This window comes from Salmo salar, chromosome 19 (assembly GCF_965601325.2).
Source record: "Salmo salar chromosome 19, fSalSal1, whole genome shotgun sequence".
Classification (NCBI taxonomy): domain Eukaryota; kingdom Metazoa; phylum Chordata; class Actinopteri; order Salmoniformes; family Salmonidae; genus Salmo; species Salmo salar.
The window spans coordinates 32,584,332-32,608,238 of NC_138309.1; the positions used below are offsets into that span (position 1 = coordinate 32,584,332).

A 23,907-nucleotide genomic window follows, 5' to 3' on the forward strand; every position below is an offset into this window, starting at 1 on the left:
GGTTCATGCTCTACAACATTCACAGAGTACGACCCTGCCTCACACAGGAAGCGGCGCAGGTCCTAATCCAGGCACTTGTCATCTCCCGTCTGGATTACTGCAACTCGCTGTTGGCTGGGCTCCCTGCCTGTGCCATTAAACCCCTACAACTCATCCAGAACGCCGCAGCCCGTCTGGTGTTCAACCTTCCCAAGTTCTCTCACGTCACCCCGCTCCTCCGCTCTCTCCACTGGCTTCCAGTTGAAGCTCGCATCCGCTACAAGACCATGGTGATTGCCTACGGAGCTGTGAAGGGAACGGCACCTCCATACCTTCAGGCTCTGATCAGGCCCTACACCCAAACAAGGGCACTGCGTTCATCCACCGCTGGCCTGCTGGCCCCCCTACCTCTGAGGAAGCACAGTTCCCGCTCAGCCCAGTCAAAACTGTTCGCTGCTCTGGCACCCCAATGGTGGAACATGCTCCCTCACGACGCCAGGACAGCGGAGTCAATCACCACCTTCCGGAGACACCTGAAACCCCACCTCTTTAAGGAATACTTAGGACAGGATAAAGTAATCCTTCTAACCCCCCCCCCCCCCCCCCCCCCTTAAAAGATTTAGATGCACTATTGTAAAGTGGTTGTTCCACTGGATATCATAAGGTGAATGCACCAATTTGTAAGTCGCTCTGGTTAAGAGCGTCTGCTAAATGACTTAAATGTAAATGTAATGTAAATGTGTTTGACTTGAAAAGACGAAAATGACACGTTGCATCACCTGCCCGGTCTGCTGAATACCACTGTGAGACTCAACTTTAACTTTAATTTCATTCTGAGAGATTGTCCAACAGTGTTCATAGGCTCCTGTGAAAGTGTATTTCCAGGCTCCATATGAACAGTAATACATTCAAATCAGTGTGAGGCCCTTTTTTTGAGGCCCACAACGATTCTGAGATGAAAATAAACAATCTAAAACTTTACAGAGGGCCCTTCTCTTCACATCATAAGCTGTCTTTCTTGGACTTATCCCTACCGCTACAACAATGGTTTGATTGCAGCTCCTCGGAGTCCACATTGACCTTCTTATACAGCAGAACAGTCCAATTAGTTGATGATGAGGAGGAGGTAGGTACCCTTATCACCTGGATATTACCTAGATCCAACCACAGCTGCAGCATTCAGCACCCACACAACAGCTCCAAGCAGCCATTTCCGACTCCCAACTAAAGAGAGGAGAAACTGTCTCAGTATTTCACGCAGATCCCTCAAGCGGACATCAGGCCTTGAGAGGGCACTTACATGTACATATTGTACGTTGAATAGAAGTGAATACACTTATTTCTGAAAAGATAGTTCAGAACTATACAAGTTTAAAGGCTGTATTGGAGTTTCTAAAGTTAAACTACCACTTATTTGACAAGGCTGTCAAATAACTCAAAAATTAGTTATAAATTCATAACAGACTACAAATAAGCAGCTTGCATTTTGTATGTATACAAAGCAATATATAAAGATAATTACAGGTAATGTTTACCTGTAAACTATAATACTACAGGTCCTATCTAATTCTTCTGCCAAAAATGCAAAGTTCTGGCATGTGTAAAGGCACTCATTATGTTTTTATGACACTGTCATGAATATTAGAATACTTTCATGGGAATGTGAAACCCATATTATGAAGAAATGCAGAATGAGGAAAATGTATATAAAGTTATCCTCTATGGGCTAGGTGGGACGCTAGCGTGCCACCCGTGGTGCACTCCATCAACAGCAGGTGCATTTCAAGAGCGGCAAATTTGAATCCAAATAAATGTCAAAATTCAAATTTTTCAAACATACAACTATTTTACACCCTTTGAAAGATAAACATCTCCTTAATCTAACCACGTTTTACGATTTCAAAAAGGTTTTACGGCGAAAGCATAAATTTAGAGTATGTTAGGACAGTACATTTACAGGAGTTGTGTGTAATGTTTTGTCAATTCAAAGACAGGGTCACCAAAACCATAAAACCAGCTAAAATGATGCACTAACCTTTTACAATCTCCATCAGATGACACTCCTAGGACATTATGTTAGACAATGCATGCATTTTTAGTTCTATCAAGTTCATATTTATATCCAAAAACAGCGTTTTACTATGGCATTGATGTTGAGGAAATCGTTTCCCTCCAATAACCGGCAGTCAAGTCAGCACCACTAATTAAATAATTAAAATTAGAAAACATTGGTAAAATATTGTCATTTAAAGAATTATAGATTTACATCTCTTGAACGCAATCAACTTGCCAGATTTAAAAATAAACTTACTGGGAAATCACACTTTGCAATAATCTGAGCACTGCGCCCAGAAAAATACGCGTTGCGATACAGACTAGACGTCATGTTGGGGAGATCTAAAATCGAAAATACTATGTAAATAATCCATTACCTTTGATTCTCTTCATCAGATGTCACTTCCAGGTATCACAGTTCCATAACGAATGTAGTTTTGTTCAAAAAAGCTCATCATTTATGTCCAAAAATCTCCGTCTTGTTAGCACATGATCTAAGCCAGCCGGACTTCTCGTCATGAACGAGGGGAAAAAATATATTTACGTTCATTCAAACATGTCAAACATTGTATAGCATAAATCATTAGGGCCTTTTTTAACCAGAACATGAATAATATTCAAGGTGGACGAATGCATACTCTTTTATAACGTATTGGAACGAGGGTACCCAACATGAACTCGCGCGCCAGGTGTCTAATGGGCCATCATCGTTCCATGGCTCTTGTTCGGTAAGATCTCCCTCCAGAAGACTCAAAACACTTTGTAAAGGCTGGTGACATCTAGTGGAAGCAATAGGAAGTGCCAAAATATTCCTCAGCCCCTGTGTTTTTCAATGGGATAGGTTTAAAGGTAATACAACACATCAGGTATCCACTTCCTGTCAGAAAATGTCTCAGGGTTTTGCCTGCCAAATGAGTTCTGTTATACTCACAGACACCATTCAAACAGTTTTAGAAAATGTAGGGTGTTTTCTATCCATATGTAATAAGTATATGCATATTCTAGTTACTGGGTAGGAGTGGTAACCAGATTAAATCGGGTATGTTTTTTTATCCAGCCGTGTCAATACTGCCCCCTAGCCCTAACAGGTTGCCATAAATAATGTTAAAACCTTTCAATATATTGCCTGTTCAAGAAGTATAATTGTCATAACATTGATAGTGTTTACTACAGCTAGCTTTACTGTTTTTAACCATACATTGAAGATAACATATGCCATTTGTGTCTTTCCTCAGGACGTACAAATTAAGTCCAGGGATGTTAAGTACTATTATGTATGGGATTACTATTATCTGTTCAGAAGATTGTCTCCTCCTCCACTCCCCCATGCCAGAGGGTTAGTCTGAAAAGACGTGATCCAGGGTCCTGGAGATGCTGGTCAGCGTCCATAAAGTCCCATGACTCCAGGGAGATGAGTGACCCAGTGGCCGACCCTATCCCTCGAAGATGTAACAGTTATTGAAGCATTGCCACAAATAAGCTGTTACGAACCCCTTTTGCCCTGCAGTCTAGGGGGGATGGAATCGAGACCCGTAACATATCTCATGCAAATCATAACAGTGAAAAGGAACAGTGAGAACTAATAACAACAGACAACCTAAATCTACCGTCAAACACTTATGGTTTATTTGTTAAACACACGATAAAAGGGGAGGGGGAGGGGTTGAGCTGGACCCAAGGAAAGAAATAATAAATATCCAAAAACCCCTAAGCTATTCTTACTTGCTTCAATAACCGATAGCTAACTAACCAATAAAATACAGTGGGTGGTCCGCCCAGTTCTAACTAGGGTTCTTAGACAATGTTTTCCTACGGGTAATGTATGCCCATGGGCGACTTGTCTTGGTATCCACTTTTCCACCAGCAAGCAAACAGTCATACACCATAACAATACATACTCACATAATAACGGACAAATGTGACATGTAGGTGCAAAAACAAAAGAGAGATAACTCTAGAGACAACTGATTGGGATACTTTTAAACCAAGGGAAAGGGGATGTGATTGCGTAAGGGAAAAGGATCAGGTGTGTCTTCTGATTGGCGACTGATGAGTGACACCTGTGACTAGGGCAGAAGGAAAGAAAACAAATACACACACAGGATACCTGTATCTGTAACATAAGCACATCACTAGCTGAAAACATTATTGTGCTTTGCTAAGCATTTAGATGTTTCATATTTGTGTTTAGGGCACACTGGTGAGGCTGAGTGAAATATTACTATTATTAATGAGAGTGGGATACATTTCAAGATATCCAATTTTATAGCCACACACTTTATACTTGCCAAGTTTATGTGAAGTGGCACTGCACTAGCTCTTTACTAACACAACAGATCTGTTAAAAACAGTCACTTGTAACTTGTAGATCTGAAACAGTTTATTTTATCATGATATGTTTTCATGTAAACACATTCAACATTTACCCATCATATAAAAAAGCAGATATGCCCATTCCAAGGGTACAGTGTCACTGAACTATGAGTGTTACCAAGCAGACCAGGAGACCCAGAAGGGTCTGGAGGCTGAACCCCATGGATAGGGCCAGGGCCTCCACCCCGCCTGTGGAGCAGTGTCCGGCAGACCGACAGCTGCTCACGCTGATGGTCAGGGTACTAGTACTGGAGAGGGCTGGGGAGCCACTGTCCACCATCACCACGGGCAGCATGTACTGGGTATTGTCCCTACGGGTGAACAACCTCTGCCATGCCAGAATGCTAGCACTGTTGTCTGTGGTGGATAGGGAGATTCTGGTTGAGGAGCAGACCTGATTTAATAGCTTAAAGATTTGTATGTTATCCATATTAGGACAGCATCACACATACATGAAAGTTGATTTAGGCGTGTGATGCTGTCCTAATATGGACACCGTAAATATCAAAGCTTTTCTATTTTTTATTTCTGTGCATTGCTACACAGATGTCTAAGTCATGTCAAACTTTGTTCATGAATACATAGGCCAGTTTGAATGACAGTCAGTGTAATGGGCATCATAAGGATTGGACCAAGGTGCAGCGGGAACGTGTATACTCATCTTCTTTATTAAATCAAAAGAAGGAAAAAACAAACAAATCACGTATACAAAACAACGACCGCCACTAAACAGTCCTGTCAGGTGCACAGACACAAAACAGGAAACAACTACCCACAAATCCCATAGAAAAAACACCCCTCTTAAATAAGACCTTCAATTAGAAGCAACGAGGAGCAGCTGCTTCCAATTGAAGGTCAACCCCATTAAGTAAACATAGAAATAGAAAGACTAGAACTAACATAGAAATAAACTAACAAGAACATAGCCCAACAAACCCCGAACCACATAAAACAAACACCCCCTGCCACGTCCTGACCAAACTGCAATAACAAAATAACCCCATTACTGGTCAGGACGTGACAGTCAGAGGATCTATCTGTACTCAACCTTGGTTGTCCCTGAAGGTAAAGTTGGGGTTGATGTGCTTCTCATGGACCATGGAGAAATAGAAATGGTGTCCCTCCATAGGTTGTCCAGATCCACAGCACTGATTAGCTGGATGAGCTACAAGACACAAATATACTGCAGCTGTCAGACAATGGTTCTCACTGACAATGATTCTCACTGAGCATCGTCAAAAGAAAAATAGAATAGAAAGTCCTTCCTAGGACATATCCCCAAGTTTACAGTGCCTTCAGAAAGTATTCACATACGTTAACTTGTTCCACATTTTGTTGTGTTACAAAGCGGGATAAAATGTATTTATTTGTAATTTCTTGTGAACGATCTAAAAAAAAATACTCTGTAATGTCAAAGTGGAAGAACATTTCAAAATATGTAATAAATTAAATGAAAAATAAAACACTAAAATATCTTGACTGGATAAGTATTCAACCCCCTGAGTCACCTTCAACAGTGATTACAGTTGTGAGTCTTTCTTGGTAAGAGCATTCCACACCTGGATTGTGCAACATTTATCCATTTTACTTTTCAAAATTATTCAAGCTCTGTCAAATTGGTTGTTGATCATTGCTAGATAACCATTTTCAGGTTTTTCCACATATTTTCAAGAATATTTATTTCAAAACTGTAACGCGGCCGTTCAGGAACATTCACTGTCTTCTTGGTGAGCAACTCCAGTGTATATTTGGCTCTGTGTTTTAGGTTATTGTCCTGCTGAAAGGTGAATCCATCTCCCAGTGTCTGGTGGAAAGCGGACTGAACCAGGTTTTCCTCTAGGATTTTGCCTGTGCTTAGCTCCATTCCGTTTCTTTTTTGTCCTGAAAAACTCCTCAGTCCTTAACAATTACCAGCATACCCATAACATGGTGCAGCCACCACGAAGCTTGAAAATATGGAGAGTGGTACTCAGTAATGTGTTGTATTGGATTGGCCCCAAACATAACATTTTGTATTCAGGACAAAAAGTGAATTGGTTTGCAACATTTTTTGCAGTATTAGTTTAGCGCCTTGTTGCAAAGAGGATGCATGTTTTAGAATATTTCTATTCTGTACAGGATTCCATCTTTTCACTCTGTCAATTAGGTTAGTAATGTTGTTGATCCATTCTCAGTTTCTTCCTTTGACAGTCATTAAACTATTTAACTGTTATAAAGTCACCATTGGCCTTATGGTGAAATCCGTAAGTGGTTTCTTTCCTCCTTCCTCAGGAAGGATGCATGTATCTTTGTAGTGACTGGGTGTATTGATACAGCATCCAAAGTGTAACTAATAACTTCACCATGCTCAAAGGGATATTCAATGTCTGCTTTTTTATTGTTACCAATCTACCAATAGGTGCCCTTATTTCTGATACATTGAAAAACCACTCTGGTCTTGTGGTTGCATATGTGTTTGAAATTCACTGCTTGACTGAGGGACCTTACAGATAATTGTATGTGTGGGGTACAGAGGTGAGGTAGTCATTCAAAAATCATGTTAAACACTATTATTGCACACAGAGTGAATCCATGCAACTTATTACGTGACTTGTTAAGCACATTTTCACTCCTGAACTTATTTAGGCTTGCCATTTCAGCTTTACATTTGTTATTAATTAGTAAAAAAAAATTGACATAAGTCCACTTTGAGATTATGGTGTATCATGTGTAGGCCAGTGACAAAACATCTCAATTTAATTCATTTTATATTCAGGCTGTAACACAACAAAATGTGAAAATAAATCAACTAAATTGTTCAAGGGGTGTTAATACTTTCTGAAGGCACTGTAGTTGAGACAAGACAAGGTATCTGACAAGGTACACTAACATAGATAGCCTGTGATTATGTCATAACATCTGTATTGTCAGTCAGGAAAGCGAAGCTCAAACCTTGTGACTCAGCCCATAGCCCACATACCTGTACAGAAGGCCAATGTTACATTATTCTCAGTGAAAATAGTGAAGGATGCATCGTACCTCTCCTGACTGTGTGCCGTCACAGATGTATGGCTGGTAGTCTCTGGCAAGCCTTGGCGCATTGTCCTTTATGTCCAGCACTTTGACGAACAACACCACAGACAAGGATAGATGGTTCTGCTCTGCAGTTGTAAAGATAGACATTTGTTGGAGTACATTGGATACATGCATCATAAATGCTTTGGAAAAGCTCTGTCACAAAGGCAGTTTAACGTTATACATGCTACTGTAACAGTCACATCTCTTTGAATTACATTGGTGGCCCAAATGGGTGTTTCATCAATCAATCTCAAAACAGACGGGATATAATCCCAAAGCAGGCATGATATTGGACAAAATGAAGGCATTTTATAGTGTTGATTAAGGAGTTAAATTCACTCTGTAAGAGTGCAATTCAAACTCAGTGGTGTAAAAGAACCCCCAGTGATGGTCTTACAGTTTTTGACAATTGCTTACACACAATTTGAAACTATGGCTCCTATTCTCAAAACATGCAAAACATAACACATCTCTTGCAAAATCAAACACTTAATTCAAAACTATTTTAAATCTTCTCAAAATTGTGTTTTTGCATCAAAACTCTACACACAAACCATTAAATCATGTGAGCTGGAGTGAGTAGTCGTGCTGTACTTCGCTCCACAGGTAATATTACATTTCATTACATTTCATTACAACGGAACTATCTGATTAGTGTAATGTTAGCTAGCTACATAGTTGTCTTTGCTGTCTTTGTGACAAAGATAAGGGTGTAGTTAGAGAAACTAACAAGGTTAGCTAGCCAGCTATATTCGTTCGCGGCGACGCCGTTTTCCAAACAAAGTCAACACGACAGCCTCTGCTAGCTAGCCAACTTTACCAACTAGCAGTACTGTAGAAACTAAATACATTACAATGGAACGATTTGATTATTGTAATGTTGGCTAGCTACATAGTTGTCTTTGTATCATAGTTGTCTTTGTCTTTGTATCAAGGATAGAGGTGTAGTACAGAGAAACTATCGAGGTTAGCTAGCCAGCTACATTTTCAAACAAAGTCAACAACGCAGCCACTGCTAGCTGGCCAACGTTACCAGCTAGCAGTACTGTATAATTTTAGTCAATAAGATTTTTGCAACGTAAGCTTAACTTTCTGAACATTCGAGATGTGTAGTCCACTTGTGTAGCTAGCAGGACTGACTTTGTGTTAGCTGGCCAACGTTTAATTACTTCTGCGCTATGAAAGGAACTAGACACGGACACGTATGATCCATTGGTAGTTTGTTGTAACCAAGTATTGGCGCTAACCGTGTGTTATTGGATGCTAGCATGCTAGTTAGCTACGGCGTCATAGGATACGGTGCACTGGGTGGGTTTCATGGAAGAATACTGTATCAAGTTATCTAGCTGAATAAACAAAGTTTGAGCCTATTCCTGAAACATTGAACCACTGTAGTTTACATCAATTATCATTTCTAAAGTGGAAGTTGGAAGAGTTATATCTGAGTGTTTCAGTTGTTTAGTTAATTTTCATTCCAATCTCCTTTGCATTAGCGTAGCCTCTTCGGTAGCCTGTCATCTATGTGTCTGTCTATCCCTGTTCTCTCCCCTCTGCACAGGCCATACAAACGCTTCATACCGCGTGGCTGCTGCCACTCTAACCTGGTGGTCCCAGCGAGCATGACCCACGTGGAGTTCCAGGTCTCCGGCAGCCTCTGGAACTGCCGGTCTGCAGCCAACAAGGCAGAGTTCATCTCAACCTATGCTACCCTCCAGTCCCTCGACTTCTTGGCGCTGATGGAAACATAGATTACCACAGAAAACCCTGCTACTCCTACTGCTCTCTCCTCGTCTGATCACGTGTTCTCGCATACCCCGAGAGCATCTGGTCAGCGGGGTGGTGGCACTGGAATCCTCATCTCTCCCAAGTGGACATTCTCTCTTTCTCCCCTGACCCATCTGTCTATCTCCTCCTTTGAATTCCATGCTGTCACAGTCACTAGCCCATTCAAGCTTAACATCCTTATCATTTATCGCCCTCAAGGTTCACTTGGAGATTTCAATGAGCTTGACGCCTTTATAAACTCCTTTCCTGAGGATGGCTCACCCCTTACAGTTCTGGGTGACTTTAACGTCCCTACGTCTACCTTTGACTCATTTCTCTCTGCCTCCTTCTTACCACTCCTCTCCTCTTATAACCTCACCCTCTCACCATCCCCCCCTACTTACAAGGCAGGCAATACGCTTGACTGCATCTTTAGTAGATGCTGTTCTTCTACTAATCTCACTGCAACTCCCCTCCAAGTCTCCGACCACTACCTTGTATCCTTTCCCTCTCACTCTCCTCCAACACTACTCACTCTGCCCCTACTCAGATGGTATTGCGCCGTCGCAACCTTCGCTCTCTCTCTCCCGCTACTCTCTCCTCTTCCATCCTATCATCTCTTCCCTCTGCTCAATCATTCTCCAACCAATCTCCTGATTCTGCCTCCTCAACCCTCCTCTCCTCCCTTTCTGCATCCTTTGACTCTCTATGTCCCCTATCATCCCGGCCGGCTTGGTCCTCCCCTCCTGCTCCATGGCTTGACGACTCATTGCGAGCTCACAGAACAGGGCTCCGGGCAGCTGGACGGAAATGGAGGAAAACTAGCCTCCCTGCGGACCTAGCATATTTTCACTCCCTCCTCTCTACATTTTCTTCCTCTGTCTCTGCTGCTAAAGCCACTTTCTACCACTCTAAATTCCAAGCATCTGCCTCTAACCCTAGGAAGCTCGTTGCCACCTTCTCCTCCCTCCTGAATCCTCCTCCCCCTCCTACCAGGTGGCGTGGCGAGAATCTGTCTCCACACCACGTGCTCTCACCACTGGTGTCCCCCAGGGCTCAGTTCTAGGCCCTCTCCTATTCTCGCTATACACCAAGTCACTTGGCTTTGTCATATCCTCACATGGTCTCTCCTATCATTGCTACGCAGACGTCACACAATTAATCTTCTCCTTTCCCCCTTCTGATAACCAGGTGGTGAATCGCATCTCTGCATGTCTGGCAGACATATCAGTGTGGATGACGGATCACCACCTCAAGCTGAACCTTGGCAAGACGGAGCTGCTCTTCCTCCCGGGGAAGGACTGCCCGTTCCATGATCTCGCCATCACAGTTGACAACTCCATTGTGTCCTCCTCCCAGATTGCTAAGAGCCTTGGCGTGAACCTGGACAACACCCTGTCGTTCTCCGCTAACATCAAGGCGGTGACCTGATCCTGTAGGTTCATGCTCTACAACATTCGCAGAGTATGACCCTGCCTTACACAGGAAGCGGCGCAGGTCCTAATCCAGGCACTTGTCATCTCCCGTCTGGATTACTGCAACTCGCTTTTGGCTGGGCTCCCTGCCTGTGCCATTAAACCCCTACAACTCATCCAGAACGCTGCAGCCCGTCTGGTGTTCAACCTTCCCAAGTTCTCTCACGTCACCCCGCTCCTCCGCACACTCCACTGGCTTCCAGTTGAAGCTCGCATCTGCTACAAGACCATGGTGCTTGCCTACGGAGCTGTGAGGGGAACAGCACCTCCGTACCTTCAGGCTCTGATCAGTCCTTACACCCAAACAAGGGCACTACGTTCATCCACCTCTGGCCTGCTGCCCCCCCTACCTCTACGGAAGCACAGTCCCCGCTCAGCCCAGTCAAAACTGTTCGCTGCTCTGGCACCCCAATTTTGGAACAAGCTCCCTCACGACGCCAGGACAGCGGAGTCAATCACCACCTTCCGGAGACACCTGAAACCCCACCTTTTTAAGGAATACCTGGGATAGGATAAAGTAATCCTTCTAACCCCCCCCCCCCAAAAAAAGATATAGATGTACTATTGTAAAGTGGTTGTTCCACTGGATATCATAAGGTGAATGCACCAATTTGTAAGTCGCTCTGGATAACAGTGTCTGCTAAATGACGTAAATGTAAATGTAAATGTAAATGATTAGCTCTTTCACACTCCAACTACACACGGATGTGACAAATGTAAAACACTAATATCTTGGGTCTTTTGCATGTTCAGTGTGCAGTGGAGTCCACAGCAGTTCACATAGCACTCACACGTACATGTACACTACCGTTCAAAAGTTTGGGGTCACTTAGACTTTTCCTTGTCTTCAAAAGAAAAGCAATTTTTTGTCAATTAAAATAACATCAAATTGATCAGAAATACAGTGTAGACATTGTTTATGTTGAAAATGACTATTGAAGCTGGAAATGGCAGGTGTTTATGGAATATCTACAGTTTACAAACACCTAAGCCAAATACATTGAAACTCAGTTTTTCACAATTCCTGACATTTAATCTTAATACAAATTCCCTGTCTTAGGTCAGTTAGGATCACCACTTTATTTTAAGAATGTGAAATGTCAGAATAATAGTAGAGAGAATGACTTATTTCAGCTTTTATTTCTAGTTCAGTGTGTCAAATCGGAGGGCCTGTTGTCCGGTTCTTTGGCAGTCTCTATGAGGGTGCCACAGGGTTCATTTCTCAGGCCGACTCTTTTCTCTGTAAACATCAATGATGTCGCTCTTGCTGCTGGTGATTCTCTGATCCACCTCTACGCAGACAACACCATTCTGTATACTTCTGCCCCTTCTTTGGACACTGTGTTAACTTCTTATGGCTCAAATCCGTTAACCTCTATGGGCTAGGTTGCACGTCACCGTCCCACTCTATTCAACAGCCAGTGGAAGAGCGTGGCGCGAAATACAAAACCTCAAAAATGCAATAATTTCAATTTTTCAAACATACGACTATTTTACACCATTTTAAAGACAAGACTCTCGTTAATCTAACCAGATTGTCCGATTTCAAAAAGGCTTTACAACGAAAGCAAAACATTAGATTATGTCAGCAGAGTACCAAGCCAGAAATAATCAGACACCCATTTTTCAAGCTAGCATATAATGTCACAAAAACCCAGAAGACAGCTAAATGCAGTACTAACCTTTGATGATCTTCATCAGATGACAACCCTAGGACATTATGTTATACAATACATGCATGTTTTGTTCAATCAAGTTCATATTTAAATCAAAAACCAGCTTTTTACATTAGCATGTGACGTTCAGAACTAGCATACCCCCCGCAAACTTCCGGAGGAATTCGCTAACATTTTACTAAATTACTCACGATAAACGTTCACAAAAAGCATAACAATTATTTTAAGAATTATAGATACAGACCTCCTCTATGCACTCGATATGTCCGATTTTAAAATAGCTTTTTTGTGAAAGCACATTTTGCAATATTCTAAGTACATAGCCCAGGCATCACGTGCTAGCTATTTAGACACCCGGCAAGTTTAGCACTCACCATAATCATATTTACTATTATAAAAGTTTGATTACCTTTTGTTGTCTTCGTCAGAATGCACTCCCAGGACTGCTACTTCAATAACAAATGTTGGTTTGGTCCAAAATAATCCATCGTTATATCCGAATAGCGGCGTTTTGTTTGTGCGTTCCAGAAACTATCCGAAATGGTAAATCAGGGTCGAAAAAAAAAGAAATCGAAATATTCCATTACCGTACTTCGAGGCATGTCAACCGCTGTTTAAAATCCATTTTTATGCAATTTTTCTCGTAAAAAAGCGATAATATTCCGACCGGGAATGTCCATTTAGCTAAACTGAGGAAAGTAAACAAAGCTTTCGGTCGACGCGGGCACGCGCCTGAGTCTCACAGTACTGTAACCAGCCACTACCCAAACGCGCTACTTTGTTTCAGCCAGAGCCTGCAAAGCCACGATTCAGCTTTTTGCCGCCTTCTGAGACCCTATGGCAGCCGTAGGAAGTGTCACGGGACAGCTAAGATCCTCACTCTTCAATAAACAGAGACAAGAAGAACGACACCTTGTCAGACAGGCCACTTCCTGCCTGAAACCTTGTCAGGTTTTTGCCTGCCAAATGAATTCTGTTATACTCACAGACACCATTCAAACAGTTTTAGAAACTTTAGGGTGTTTTCTATCCATATGTAATAAGTATATGCATATTCTAGTTACTGGGTAGGAGTGGTAACCAGATTAAATCGGGTACGTTTTTTATCCAGCCGTGAAAATACTGCCCCCTATCCCAAACAGGTTAATGGGGAGAACCGGTTGAAAGTTTCTGTCGGCTGAATGAGCGACACCGGTTGAGCATTCCTACAAGATTTCCCTCCAGAAGCCATGAGAAAGTTGTACGGCTGCGGGGACCGTGCGAGGGGATTTATACTACTATCTGTACTTACTGGTGGCACTGACACTGTTTCATCCTTTCCTACACTGAAATTACCCTTGCCTAACAATTGCGTCTGAAGCTGGGCTTCCAGCACAGCTATCCTCGCCGTAAGGCGATCGTTCTCCTGTATATTATGAGTACAGCGACTGCAATTAGAAGGCCTCTTGTTAATTTTACTACTTAGCTTCGGCTGTCGGAGGTCCTGACGAACCATGTCCAGATAAAGTGTCCGGAGTGAAAAAGTTGAATGGAAAAAAAGTTGAGTGAGGCAAAAACTAAAAATATAAACGGTAATTAAAAAGTAAAAACCGTAAAGTTGTCAGGTAGCAAAGTAAGGTTGGCAATAAAATGCACAGCAGCACGTAAACAAGTCTGCAAGTTGTGACCAGAAATGTACAATGCTGGTGATGTCATTTGGAAACACAAGGCCAACTTTCACAGCTATGCGGTTGACACACAGCTGTACATTTCGATGAAACATGAAGTCCCAAAATTGCCTTCCCTGGAAGCCTGTGTTTCAGACATAACGAAGTGAATGAATGCAAATTGTCTACTTTTAAACTTGGACAAAACAGAGATATAGGTCCCAAGAAACAAAGAGATCTGCTGTTGGATCTGACAATTAATCTTGATGATTGAATAGTCGTCTCAAATAAATCTGTGAAGGACCTTGGCGTTACTCTGGACCCTGATTTCTCTTTTGACGAACATATCAAGAATATTTCAAGGATAGCTTTTTCCATCTTCATAACATTGCAAAAATTCGAAACTTTTTGTCCAAACATGATGCAGAAAAGCTAATGCATGCTTTTATCAATTCCAGATTATACTACTGCAATGTTCTACTCACTACCCGGATGAAGCACAAAATAACGTTCAGTTAGTGCTAAACACGGCTGCTAGAATCTTGACTAGAACCCACAAAATTGATCATATTTCTCCAGTGTTAGCCTCTCTTCATTTGATTCCTGTTAAGGCTAGGGCTGATTTCAAGGTTTTACTGCTAACCTACAAAGCATTACATGGGCTTGCTCCTACCGATCTCTCCGATTTGGTCCTGCCGTGCATACCTACACATACACTACGGTCACAAGACGCAGGCCTCCTTATTATCCCTAGAGTTTCTAAGCAAACAGCTGGTGGCAGGTCTTTCTCCAATACAGCTCCATTTTTATGGAATGGTCTGCCTATCCATGTGATAGACATAGACTCTGTTTTGACCTTTAAGTCTTTACTGAAGACTCATCTCTTCAGTGATTGAGTGTAGTCTGACCCAGGAGTGCAAAGGCGAATGGCAAGGCACTGGAGTGACGAACTGCCATTGCTGTCTCTGCCTGGCCGGCTCCCCTCTCTCCACTGGGATTCTCTGCCTCTGACCCTATTACGGGGGCTGAGTCACTGGCTTACTACTGCTCTTCCATGCCGTCTCTAGGAGGGGTGAGTCACTTGAGTGGGTTGATGTGATCTTCCTGTCCGAGGGGGCTTGTGCGGTGGAGGAGATCTTCGTGCGCTATACTCAGCCTTGTGTCAGGGTACTAAGTCAGTGGTCTGTTGATATCCCTCTAGTGATGTGGAAGCTGTGCATTGGAAAAGTGTGGGGGGTTATATCCTGCCTGGTTGGCCTTGTAAGGGGGTATCGTTGGACGGGGCTACAGTGTCCCCCGACTCCCCCTGTCTAGGATCAGTCTTATTTCTGGTGTAATTCTCCTGTCTTATCTGGTGTCCTGTGTGAATTTAAGTATTCTCCCTCTAATTATCTCTCTCTCGCTCTCTCCCTCCCCTCCTGTACGACCTGAGCCCTAGGAGCATTCCTCAGGACTCCCTGGCCTGATGACTTCTGGCTGTACCCAGTCCACCTGGTCATGCTGCTGCTTCAGTTTCAACTGTTCTGCCTGCAGCTATGGAACCCTGACCTGTTCACTGGGCGTGCTACCTTGTCCCGGACCTGCTGGTTTCGACTCTCTCTCTACCGCATCTGCTGTCTCGACCTCTGAGTGCTCAGCTTTGAAAATCCAACAGACATTTACTCCTGAGGTACTGACCTGTTGCACCCTCTACAACCACTGTGATTATTATGTGACCCTGCTGGTCATCTATGAACATTTGAACATCTTGAAGAACAATCTGTCCTTAACTTTGGGCTAGATGTGCCGCTAGCAGCACACCTCGACAACAAATTGAAATTGCAGAGTACGAAATACAAAATACAAAAATCGTCATATTGAACATTCATGAAAATACAAGTGTCTTACATTGTTTAAAAGCTTAACGTCTTGTTAATCCGTCCGCTTTGTCAGATTTCAAAAAGGCTTTATGGTGAAAGCATACCATGCGATTATCTGAGGACAGCGCCCCGCATACAAAAGTATTAAAAAAAAATCCAAACCAGCAGAGGCATCATGAAAGTCAGAAATAGCGATAAAATAAATCACTTGCCTTTGAAGATCTTCCTCTGTTTGCAATCCCAAGGGTCCCAGCTACATAACAAATGGTCGTTTTGTTCGATAAAGTCCCAAAAAAGTAAGTTTAGTTGGCGCACTTGATTCAGTAATCCACCTGTTCTCCTCGTTCAAAATGCATACAAAGGAATCCCAAAAGTTACCAATTAACTTCGTCCAAACAAGTCAAACAACGTTTCTAATCAATCCTCAGGTACCCTAATATGTAAATAAATGATAAAATGTAAGACAGAGAATAGTATGTTCATTACCTGAGATAAATAACAAGGTGCACGCCCTCATCCACGCACGCCACAACACTACAGTCAAAATGAGAGTCACCTAGAAAAACTACAAATTTTAGCAAATTTTTCAAAAAGCAAGCCTGAAACCCTTTCTAAAGACTGTTGACATCTAGTGGAAGCCATAGGAACTGCAATGTGGGAGGATTTCCTTTGATTTTCCCATAGACAGCCATTTCAATGGGTGGTGACCTCAAAAAACAAAATTCCGGATGGATTCTTCTCGGACAAATGTCCTTTTATGTGTGAATGATTAAATTCATCCAGTGGTCTTACAAACAGATATACATACACACACTCGCGTGTCTGCACGCACACGCGCACACGCACACGCGCTCTGTCTGTCTGTCTGTCTGTCTGTCTGTCTGTCTGTCTGTCTGTCTGTGCATTGGAAAAGTGTGGGGGGTTATATCCTGCCTGGTTGGCCCTGTAAGGGGGTATCGTGCCAGCTACCCCCTGTAAGGGGGTAGCTGGCACTCGCGTGTCTGCACGCACACCGCGCTCTGTCTGTCTGTCTGTCTGTCTGTCTGTCTGTCTGTCTGTCTGTCTGTCTGTCTGTCTGTCTGTCTGTCTGTCTGTCTGTCTGTCTGTCTGTCTGTCTGTCTGTCTGTCTGTCTGTCTGTCTGTCTGTGTCTCTCTCTCTCTCTGTCTCTCACTCTCTCTCTCGGAATATATATATATATATATATATATATATATATATATATATATATATATATATATATATACTAGTTGTGTGTTTAAAGGAGTAAGATTGCACACTCCGATTTTCCTCCTTTGTGATGTGAATCAGTATGTGTGAGAGGCTTGACAGTGGCACAATTAGTGTGCGGCTGTGACTGATGTGACTCACTGTGCTGGAAGGTGGGTCCGTTGTCATTGACATCCGTCAAGCTGATGGTGACAGTGGTGGAGGCAGAGTAACCACCGTTGAGTCCAAGCATATCCTTCACCAGCACCACCACCAGATACTGCTCCCTAGCCTCCCTGTCCATGTTGGACATTTAGGTCATGATTATGCCTGGGGGGGTTTAAAGATTGTTGACACTGAACTTGACTTATTTTGATGGACCCACGTGAATGTCTCTACAGTATATCTCTGAACTATACCTGTCTTGGGTTCCACAGAGAAGTAGGGCTCCCCCAGTAGGATAGAGTAGATGAGCTTGGCGTTGTTTCCAAACAGGGGATCGTCAGCATCTGTGGCTGTCACCTGGGCCACAGTGCTCCCTGTGGGATAGGAGAGGATCACACAGGCAGGCTTGGCAAAGGTTGCAGCCTCTCAGCCCCCCTCCAGCAGCCAACGGGGAAATAAAGTGATTATGCCACGGTCCCACCGGGTATGTCTGTCTAGCTCAGGGGTGCGGAAGGAGATGTAGTAGGAGGAAGGGATGGGGCTGGGTGCCCGATGCTCACTGTGGCCTTCACTAGGCACCAAGGCTGAGCAGGTGTGCTTGACAACCTTTCCAATCCCCTCCGTGACATTACTCCCTATTATTCTCTCTTCTCGTTTCGCTCTCTCCACCACTCTATCACTATCTTTCTCTGTCTCTGTCTTTCAGTCTACATGTCTCTGTTTCTTCAAGCGCTCTTGCTCTCTCTCTCGCTTGCTCGCTCTCTCTCTCTCTCTTAGCCGGTGTGTTACTTTCTGTATCTCTTATTCTCTATGACCAACTCTGTTTCTCAGTGTCTCCACCTCTTCCCTTTTCCTCTCTTTCTCTCTCTTTTCCTCTATTTCTTTTGTTCTCTCTCAAAGTCAAATGCATTATGATTTATTACAAGAAAGATGTTATTCTGCAGGCCAGATTACATATAAATTGAAATGGTAATGCTTGCGCTATGAAATGGCACTGGTAATGATAACATTATTTAAGTAAAAATAAATCATATGAGCGATTTATAGGTATGATACCTAAACCAATACTTTCATCTTCCTGAAAAGGGCGACGGAGCACAGCCATATACCCTTCCCTTTATATTCTTTCTTAATTTGAAATGAGATGTGATGAAACAATTTATTCATGTAAAATGCTCTTTAAGGTACATTTCAAACCTGTATGAAATCCCCTGTACCATGTGAGGGACTTCAACAACTCAATCTTCAGGTGCTCAGTAAAATACAATATATTTGATCCCTCAACTAAGATTTTCCATGATCCAAATGCATAATTTGAATGTATTTATTTCAAATGCTCTTCAAGGTACAGGTGCAGGTGACTTCAAATCGTAACTTCAGGTGCTCAGGAAAAAACATCATATCTAAGATTTCTCATCATCCATATATGTAAATGTAACTACCGGCGTCCATATTAGGACAGCCTCAGTCTCAGCAGGAGTTGTTTGTCCTAATATGGACACTGTATATTTTGTAACATCAATAAAAGTGGAGATGATGGGTGAATTAATTCTGGTCAATTCAATTTATGTAAGAGGCACTGGTGTAGCACACACTCCTGCAACCCTCGCAAGGCGAGGGGCCCACGAGCTTTGGGGCCCCCAAACTTCTTGCTTGGACTTTGCGAGTGGCCCCACGAAACTACGCTACGCCACTGATAAAAGGAGAGGAAAGTAGTCTTTCATATTTGATTGTTGTTTTATCTAGCTGACAAGATGATAAAGTATTTTTACCAGGCTTTGACACAAATCAAAATACCAGCCATGCTCTCTATCCACCCCTGGTCAAACACTGTATTTCGAGACATGAAAATACATTTTAGTTCACCAGCTATTTCTGACAAATGCAGCTTCCACTGAAATATACAAGAAAAATAAATGAACTGGAAGCAATTTTGCTCTTGGAAAAGATTATGAAGTTATTGTGATTCTGTTTCTTGGAAGTGTACTCTAAGGCTAGGGTCTTGACTTTAAATCCTGTGAGGATGAAAAGCCTTTTGTAAGAAAACAAGGCAATGTATTGTATTCCATTGGCGAGCATTAGGACCAAAACATCATTCCTGCAGTATGATACAGCACTGCAGCTGACTAATCAAGACGTGTAATTAAATCAATGCCTGGTTAGACATGGAAAATAGAGAAACATGCGCCTAAAAAACTCATATTAGAATTGATGTTCCAATGACCAAGTCCAAAACTATTGAATGTGTCCTCCTCTGAAATGTTTAGTTTCGGTCATGTCTAGGACATTGTAGGATAACTTAATAGTAGTTCCAAAAGAGTTGTAGAATGTAGAAACCCAGCTACATGAGTGTTCAATGTAAACAAAGGGATAGGATTTTTATATCATATTTTACTAATCTTATATGAATAAAACGTAAAAAGTTTGTGTTAAATGAAAGTGAAATGGCAATTCCAGTGCTTTTTAGTTAGACAATGTTTGAAAGTGCCACCATGACAACTGTGCAATATATCATCTTGTTGCTTCTGCCATTGACAGAGAAACCAATATGAAACCATTGGTACGGTAACCAATAGTGATGCGCCACCAACAGCTGGTGTCTCTGTCGCTGCAGTGGCTTGTTTCTATTTTAGCATTTTGCTGATCTACCGTTTCCCTCAGATTGTCTTCATGCTACTCCCATTTTAATTGTGTCTCAGAGAGCAGGTTTGTAATTGAGTCAAATAGTTGCTGTCTGACTGTTCTCTCCAGATTGTCCCACAATTCCTTTTGAGTCTCCTGTTCAGAGAAACTCTAAATTACTTTGGGGTGAGAATGGCTTAAGATGTGAGGTAGTAGTTTTATCAAAATAACATCACAACAAGTATTTTCTATCAGTAGTTTAACGTTTTGTATGTTTCTGAACGTAACAAGAGACAATGCTATGTGCAATAATATGAAATAATTAAATAATACTGTGTGCATTGTGCAGTTAGTATAGTAGTTGTTGTAGTTGGCATGGAAGTATTATTCGTGTGTATTATTCATGTCTGACTGCCTAATGGTCATATTTAATCTTGTGAAATTATATTTACTGTCAAGCCCCCTACATTACAATGTGTTGGTAAAAATCAATTACCAATACCCAATTTTATTTGAGAAATTCTATTTGGTCTCACAATGTCAGTGAAAGTCTATATGTTTGTGTGTAAGTGCGTCTTAACTGGGCATATTCATATCAGCATGAGACTCATGGAGTGACATTCCAATTAGTGGCCAGTGAATCGTGAAGTAATGAAGGTACTTCATCTGGCTACCAAGCAGCCTAATTGAACACTGCGGGCCAAAACTAGAAAACAGCCTTCAACACTACTGAAAGGCATCTCCCAGTGTTTAACATGTCCCAACTAAGTACGCCAATAAAGACCAGTGCCAGATGAGTCACACACTAGAATGGCTGGCTGACACACTGCCCAACAGATCTGGAGAAAGTTGGTTGGCTAACAAGATGCACTACAGGCAGCCAAAATGGCGGCGCATAGACTAGCTGGAAAAAGAGCACATCTGCTCTTATACAAACGCTCATTAGGCTTATTAGGCAGGCCTTTTCACTGAAATATGCCCCGACTATGGAATAAGTGCTGTGTTGTTTACCTAATCCGAGATATTAGAAATACCTCATGCGAAATCAATAGACTATATGAATATGACAGGTTTAGCTGCCAAACTATCTTGTACATTTCTATGCATGTCCATTGGAAATTCATTTTTGCAATAGCTTATTTCCATGAAAATAAGGCTGAAATAGAATCTGGCTCAATGGCATCAAGTAGCACAATGAATCATGGCGTGAATGGTGTTGCACTGCTTATTCTGGAATCTGTCGAAAATGCTGGGGTGTTGAACTGAGCAACCCCAGAAAGAGGTATATTTTCAATTAGCTAAACCATTTGAATATATTTTTGATAACTAGCATCAGTGAGTGTAGAACCCTATGGTTGGCAGCCATTTTTTAATGTAGTAATAGGCCTTCTTCCTCCCACTCCAGCAGACCTCCTGGAGCACCAACATGTACACTTCTCCACTACTCCACCATATGACAGAGTTGAGAATGAGCTGGGGTCTCACAATGTTAAGAACTAGATGTAGTGAGACCATCACATTCATTTCCTATATGTGCTCTCATGGAGATATTTACATTCTCCACATCTATCTAGAAAAACTGTTAAACTTCTTACCTGCCATTTCTTAGACCTGGCTGCGTTAGGCATGTGTGCAAGTGTAACACAAGTTATATAGGTAGTCTATGTAGACAATCAAATATGTTATAACAGAGTAACTACAGTCTAATAACAAATGTAATAGCATAATAACATTAAGGACATGTCCAACATAGAGTACAATTTTTTGGTGTGTACAGAGCATGCTGTGGAAAGTATTTTTCTCTGTACTTTTATCCCTGGCATGCATTCAGTGGAATAAAGTTACAGTACAAAAAAGTTACAGTTTCAAAAAAGTTGTATGCCTATTAATATACAGCCTGAAATGTCACTTTAATACAAAGCACTGCTGAATGTTCCACCTTTGATTTCCAGCAGACAGTTAAAATGATTGATCTCCCTATGAAGAACCCAACCATCGTTTGATCACTTTCACATGCTACCATGTACAATTAGTAAAAGACGTATTGTTTGTACGTGTTGTTATGTAAGTCATTATTGTCAACAATGCATCACAACCTTGGTAATTTGAGAGAAAAAAGTTAATTGCTATCATTCTTTACACATCCGTTGTACATTCACAATTTTATATTTCTTGAAATCAATTGTTTCATCTTGTTAGTTACAACTAGTAAAATAATAAATTAGTATAGTATAATGTATCTTAATGAAGAATGTAAACGTAAACTTTGTTCAGATGAGTTCTTAATTGTCATCTGTCTTAGACAGACAACTGTAATGATATCAGTGTCAACCAGTACAGACAAACGGAACTAGCAGCTTGAGTTGCATTGTGTAAAAGTGAGGTATAGCTATGACATCTAGGTGTTTAACATAAGGTTACAGTGGATATAATAGTCACAGTGTTTCAGGACAACCTTCACACCATCAGGACAATCTTCACATCATCGAATCCCCAAGCTGACAAGGTAAAAATATGTCGTTCTGCCCCTGAACAAGGCAGTTAACCCACTGTTCCTAGGCCATCATTGAAAATAATAATTATTTCTTAACTGATTTGCCTAGTTAAACAAAGGTAAAAAAAATAAATAATAATAGTAAGACCATTCAATTGATACATTTTATTCACGTAACAAAATGTATTTACTCTTGGGACAAAAACTTCATAGGCCCTATCATACTCTACCAGACAAGGAAGCAACAATTCAGAAAAGTATCTTTAGAATAAACGAATATAAACAATGATGAACATATTTTTTCCCCAAAAGGTTTGTCTGGTATCAGTTTTACGTAATCCAGCATCAGTGTTCTGTTACATGCAATAACTGCATCATTTAATTAAATTAACCATACCAACTTACAATGTAATCATCTCTAGTAATAGATAGACACTCTCTTCATACTTTCTTAATTTCACATTCTGATAGAAAAATTAGCTACACCCACCTTTACGTGTGATTGTTCTGTCCTTAAGCCACTCTCTTCAACAGCTGCTACCAACAGAGATCATCATGGTGTAGAAGAACACACACTGGTCTGGTTAACTAAGGGCCCTGGTACTGCAGATACTGCTTTTTAGACCCAATAACATTAACAGCAAATGAACATGGTTCTCACGATGCGTAATCCCTTCCACTCCCCTTTTCTTCTTCTTTTCTCCCCTTTTTCTCTCTTTCTCAAAACACTGGCACTATTGTCTGGGTGCACATCTGAACAGTGCTGAACACTCACGGCCTTCATTGCAATGCAAATAGACCCAGCAATGAGATACAAATAGATTTCGACCTTTCCACCCAGCTCTCACTTTCTCTTGCTCTCCCTTTGAAGAACAATCCGGCACTTATTGCAGGTGTGGCAATTCATCTAAATCGACTATTACTGCAAGTGATAAGAGGAGTTCAGTCTGTTTTTTACATTTAAACCTCTACGGGATCAGTGTCCCCCCCTACGCTAATGTGATTTGTATGATGTAAGTAACAAGAACATTTCCCAGGATATAGACATGTCTTATATGGGCAGAAAGCTTACATCCGTGTTAATCTAACTGCACTGTCCAATTTACAGTAGCTATTACAGTGAAAAAATACCATGCTATTGTTTGAGGAGAGTGCACAACAACACAAAACTTTTATTATGGCAACTGGTTTGACACATTCACCTCTGAAGATAATAATGTACTTACATTCAGTAATCTTGCTCTGATTTGCCATCCTGTGGGCCCCAGAGATAACATGTAGCATAGTTTTTTTTGATAAAATCCATTTTTATATTAAAATGTAGGAACTGGATTCTACAGTTTGAACCCCTGCTAAATTGTGCCTAGACTCTTAAGTAATAAAATGGCTTTTCTCTTGCATTTCAAAGATTTAAAAAATATATTTTGAAAACGCATGTTTTTTTCTTTGCATTATTTTTTTTACCAGATCTAATGTGTTATATTCTCCAACATTAGCTTCACATTTCCACAAACTTCAAAGTATTTCCTTTCAAA

At 41.5% G+C, this 23,907-nt stretch overlaps 1 non-coding gene across 1 annotated transcript; it reads right to left on the bottom strand.

The window, feature by feature from the left end:
• Window positions 1-5,377: 5,377 nt before the first annotated feature.
• Window positions 5,378-23,022, bottom strand: LOC106578735 (uncharacterized). The gene is made up of 3 exons (XR_001322514.3): window positions 22,863-23,022; window positions 7,426-7,547; window positions 5,378-5,572 (listed from the first exon to the last, which is right to left on the bottom strand). It is a non-coding gene; the product is annotated as an uncharacterized LOC106578735 (transcript).
• Between the last annotated feature and the right edge of the window lie 885 nt (window positions 23,023-23,907).